Source organism: Salmo salar, chromosome ssa15 (genome assembly GCF_905237065.1).
Source record: "Salmo salar chromosome ssa15, Ssal_v3.1, whole genome shotgun sequence".
NCBI lineage: Eukaryota > Metazoa > Chordata > Actinopteri > Salmoniformes > Salmonidae > Salmo > Salmo salar.
The window spans coordinates 88,386,857-88,392,856 of NC_059456.1; positions in this window are offsets into that span (position 1 = coordinate 88,386,857).

A 6,000-nucleotide genomic window follows, 5' to 3' on the forward strand; every position below is an offset into this window, starting at 1 on the left:
GTTTGCAACTGCATATGGGGACAAAGGTCGTACTTTTTGGAGAAATGTCCTCTGGTCTGATGAAACAAAAGTGGAACTGTTTGGCCATAATGACCATCGTTATGTTTTGGAGGAAAAAGGGGGATGTTTACAAGCCGAAGAACACCATCCCAACCGTGAAGCACGGGGGTGGCAGCATCATGTTGTGGGGGTGCTTTGCTGCAGGAGGGACTGGTGCACTTCACAAAATAGATGGCATCATGAGGCAGGAAAATTATGTGGATATATTGAAGCAACATCTCAAGACATCAGTCAGGAAGTTAAAGCTTGGTCGCAAATGGGTCTTCCAAATGGACAATGACCCCAAGCATACTTCCAAAGTTGTGTCAAAAAGGACAACAAAGTAAAGGTATTGGAGTGGCCATCACAAAGCCCTGACCTCAATCCTATAGAACATTTCTGGGCAGAACTGAAAAAGCGTGTGTGGGCAAGGAGGCCTACAAACCTGACTGAGTTACACCAGCTCTGTCAGGAGGAATGGGCCAAAATTCACCCAACTTATTGTGGGAAGCTTGTAGAAGGCTACTCCAAACGTTTGACCCAAGTTAAACAATTTAAAGGCAATGCTACCAAATACTAATTGAGTGTATGTAAACTTCTGGCCCACTGGGAATGTGATGAAAGAAATAGAAGCTGAAATAAATAATTATCTCTACTATTATTCTGACATTTCACATTCTTAAAATAAAAGTGGTGATCCTAACTGACCTAAGACAGGGACTTTTTACTAAGATTAAATGTCAGGAATTGTGAAAAACTGAGTTTAAATGTATTTGGCTAAGGGTATGTAAACGTCTTACTTCAACCCTACTTAGTAATAATTAGTTGAAACAACTAGATATTTTTTTTACAGAGTTGGATTCTCTATGAAATACTGCTATTTTACGTTATAAGATGTCATTTAAAAATATATAATTTAAAGAGTCAAAAGAAAAGGAAAGCCTGAGGTGTTTGAAGTATTATTACAGAATAATGATGTAAAGAGGATATGACAAAACCCGAATTGTAGAAGTTTTGTTGAGTGTGTATGTGTGTTTGTTTGAGTGTGTGTTGGGGGCCTGGGAGTGGGGCATGCATATGAGTAGTCATATTATTTCCTAAAAAGGTGCTGTTCTTATAGGTTTACAATAATTTTTACAAATCCTGCCATTACACAAAATATTACTTTGAGGACTAAGTGTATCTTGATGGACATTGAATCATGGACGTTTCTGATCGAAGTTTGAAATCCACAGAAAATGCATTTTAATCAACCATTTCTGTGGTGAGGGAAGCATTACGTTAAGGCGTCTGAGAGAATTATGGAATGACATACTGTACATGTTGTTAGTATATGTAATTGCAATCCTATAACTTTTTATTTTAAATGTATTTTTATGGTGTCTGTTTGTACTGACCTGTGTATGTGAGTGTGCCGACACATCATGCACATTGTCTTCATCCTTTCCTGATGTTGTGCTCCTTTAACTGATGATCTATTTTAAAGCTTGTTGCCATCTTGCCCAGTGTATCATGTACACTCAGAAAAATAGGTGCTATCTAGAACCTGAAAGTGTTCTTCAGCTGTCCCATAGGAGAACCCTTTGAATAACCATTTTTGGTTCCATGTAGGGTCCTTTCCACAGAGGGTTCTACAAAAGTGTTCTCCCTGGAACAAAAAGTGTTCTCCTATGGGGACAGCTGAAGATCCCTTTGGAACCCTTTTTTCTGTACAGTATATGGGCCTAACTAACACAGGATGAGATGCTGTGCATGAGGGGTGTGTCTTAATAATAGAATCATGCTTAAGAGTTGCACCAAAGCAGTGGTTTCAAACCGGATTCGTTGCTCTCATCATCCACCAATTTCTAGAAGATTTAATTGGAGACTTCAGCTCTGATTCATTCTGAAGAGACTTGAAGTGATCTTCTCAATCAAATAGATTTATTTTCCACCATTGCTTACCGTCACACAGTTCCGGCCTTTAAGGAATTGTTGAGTGAAACTGCCTATTGTTGAGTCTTTGGCTTCCTATGAATGGATTTAGGTATGAGACCACTGCACTAAATGAACTCCAACCCACTATAATGATATGATTATTTTGTTTGTATGTGTCTGTGTGAGAGCAGAGGTACAGTATGTATGACTGAAAAGATTGACTGAGGTTTGGTTGGACTTCATCTCAAAGCTGTGATAATTACTCTTATGCTAACTGTTGCCTAAAGTGGACAAAACATTTTATACAAAAAATGTAAATTTAAAGATACATTTAAAAAAAAGAAATCTGACTCCTGTTTTTATTTTATGAGGTTCTACATTTCTCTGTGACTCTTGATCATTGTCTCTCCCAGGTAGCTTTCACTTATGCTGTGGAAAGGACAGAAAGTCATCAATATCTTCAAAAGCCATTCAGGCGGAACATTCACCGGTGACTTCACCCTCTACCTGGATAAGATCTAGGCTGAAAACTGCAGTGGCTGGACAGCACCAAACAGGAGAGGTACAGTGGGGGGGAAAGTATTTGATCCCCTGCTGATTTTGTACGTTTGCCCACCGACAAAGAAATGATCAGTCTATAATTTTAATGGTAGGTTTATTTGAACAGTGAGAGACAGAATAACAACAAAAATATCTAGAAAAACATGTCAAAAATGTTATAAATTGATTTGCATTTTGTTAAACCTCAAACCTGAATATTTAAGAAAGTAAAAGTGAGGTTTTGGCTTTCTTTGGAGAATATCTATGTGTGCACAATTATTGGGCAACTATTAGTGTGCAGAATTATGCAACTAAATGAAAAACGAAAAGTTCCCCATCTCATTTGTTTATTTTCATCTGTTAAAGTGAGAATAATAAACAAACAACTCAATGTATAAATAAACATTTGACATTTCCAAAAAAAAGTAAAAATCAGTGACCAATATAGCCACCCTTCTTTTCAATAACAGTCATAAGCCTTCCATCCATGGAGTCTGTCTGTCAACTGTTTGTGCAGCAGCAACCACAGCCTCCCAGACACTGGTCAGAGAGGTGTACTGTTTTCCTTCACCGTAAATCGTCCGTTTAACAAGGGACCACAAGTTCTCAATAGGGTTTAGGTCAGGTGAGAAAGGGGGCCATGTCATTATTCTTTCATCGTTAAGGCCTTTACTGGCTAGCCACGCAGTGGAGTACTTCGATGCATGCGATGGAGCATTGTCCTGCATAAAAATCATGGGCTTCTTGAAAGATGCAGACTTTTTCCTGTACCACTGCTTGAAGAAAGTGTCTTCTAAAAACTGGCAGTAGGTTTGGGAGTTGAGTTTGAGACCATCTTCAACCCGAAAAGGTCCAACTAGCTCATCTTTAATAATACCACCCCATACCAGTACCCCTCCTTCACCTTGCTGGCATCTGATTCGAAGTGGAGCTCCGTGCCCGTTACTGATCCAGCCACGGGCCCATCCATCTGGTTCATCAAGAGTCACTCTCATCTCATCAGTCCATAAAACCTTTGAAAAATCTGTCTTCAGATATCTCTTGGCCCAGTCTTGACGTTTCAACGTATGTGTCTTGTTCAGTGGTGGTCGGGTTTCAACCTTCCTTACCTTGGCCATGTCTCTGAGCACTGAACATCTTGTACTTCTGGGCACTCCAGGTACGTTGCAGTTCTGGAATATGACAGCACTGGAGGATAATGGGTTCCTGGTAGCTTCACGTTTGATTCTTCTCAAATCTTTGGCAGTTAATTTGCATCTTTTTTTCTCAACACGGTTCTTGCGACCCTGTTGACTATTTGCAACAAAACGTTTGATGGTTCTGTGATCACGCCCCAATATCTTACCAATTTCAAGAGTGCTGCATTCCTCTGAAATACTTTTGACCATTTTTGACTTTTCAGAGTCAGTTAAATCTCTTTTTTGGCCCATTTTGCCTGAGGAAAAGAAGCTGCCTAATAATTATACACACCTTGATATAGGGTGTTGATCTCCTTAGGCCACACCCTCCCTCATTACACAAATACACATCACCTGATATGCTTAAATCCAATAAGCGTTCCAGTTTATACAGCTTGGAGTTGGGAAATATGCATAATAATGATGATATGGTCAAAATACTGACTTGCCTAATAATTGTGCACACAGTGTACTGACACAGAGAAGTTCTATACTGAATTAAAATATAAATGCAACATGCAACAATTTCAAAGATTTTACTGAGTTACAGTTCATAAGGAAATAAGTCAATTAAAATAAATTAGTTAGGCCATAATCTATGGATTTCACATGACTGGGAATACAGATATGCATCTGTTAGTCACAGATACCTTAAAAAAAGGGCATGGATAAAAAAAACAGTATCAGGTGTGACCACCATTTGACTCATGCAGAGTTGATCAGTCTGTTGATTGTGGCCTGTGGACTGTTGTCCAGCTCCTCTTTAATGGCTGTGCGGAGTTGCTGGATATTGATGGGAACTGGAACATGCTGTTGTACACGACAATCCAGAGCATCCCAAACATGCTCAATGTGTGACATGTCAGGTGAGTATGCAGGCCATGGATGAACTGGGACATTTTCAGCTTCCAGGAATTGTGTACAGATCCTTGCAACATGGGGTCGTGCATTATTATGCTGAAACATGAGATGATGGCGGTGGATGAATGACACGACAATGGGCCTCAGGATCTCATCACGGTATCTCAAAGGCATTCAAATTGCCATGGATAAAATTCAATTGTGTTTGTCGTCCGTAGCTTATGCCTGCCCATACCATAACCCCACCGCCACCATGGGGCACTCTGTTCACAACGCTGACATCAGCAAACCACTCGCTCCACGACGCCATACTCGTGGTCTGCGGTAGTGAAGCCGGTTGGACTTACTGACAAATTCTCTAAAACAACGTAGGAGGCGGCTTATAGTAGAGAACTTAACACATTCTCTGGCAATAGCTCTGGTGGACATTCATGCAGTCAGCATGCCAATTGCACGCTCCCTGAAAAAACATCTGTGGCATTGTGTTGTGTGACAAAACTGCACATTTTAGAATGGCCTTTTATTGGCCCCAACACAAGGTGCACCTGTGTAATGATCATGCTGTTTAATCAGATTCTTGATATGCCACACCTGTCAGCTGGATATTTATCTTGGCAAAGGAGAAATGCTCACTAACAGGGATGTAAAACCAATTTGTGCACAACATTTGAGAGATATAAGCTTTTTGTGCGTATGGAACATTTCTGGGACCTTTTATTTCAGCTTATGAAACATGGGACCAACAGTTTACATGTTGCATTTATATATTTGTTCCGTGTAGTATCACCAGGACAAGTCATCATAGTAACCATGGGTTACTGTGTTATATTACATGGCCACTAGAGGGAAGGATTGAATCAGTTTTAAAGTGCTGCACCCCGGCTTGAACTGTACTGCAGCCTACTTCTATCTGCCCATGTCAAAGGCTGTCTATACATTTGTGTTGAACACAGCTCTTTGTTTTGAATGGACAAGTTTATGTCTATTTTAATTCTAACAAAAAGCATAGTCTCTCTAGTCTCATTTTGTTTTGACTCCGTGATAAATCTGCACTGGCAGCAGATTATTCAAAGCCCTACCTTTTTCTCTGTTTATCAGCAGCATGTTCTCTGCTACACTGTGAAGCCACGTCTCTTCCAAAGGTCTCCATTGCAATTTGATGGAGTACCAAAAACACTGGTCATATTGACACGGTCTACTGCAGCAGAGCCTCAAGAGTGATCCCTGTAGTGTATTTACACGTCAGACACAAACTGTGAGAACAACCTTAAGCCACCACCAGACCAAAGCCCTGGCTTAGTTTTTAAAACTAATTTTTTATGGTTAAATTCCAACATACAGGTACTGCACTGATTGTTGTTGGAAAATAAGACACGTAACCTAAAGCAACAAATACATACATTTTTCCATAACATTTTTTGTGTAAATAAAAACAACAAAAACAATAAACCTTAACAACAACATA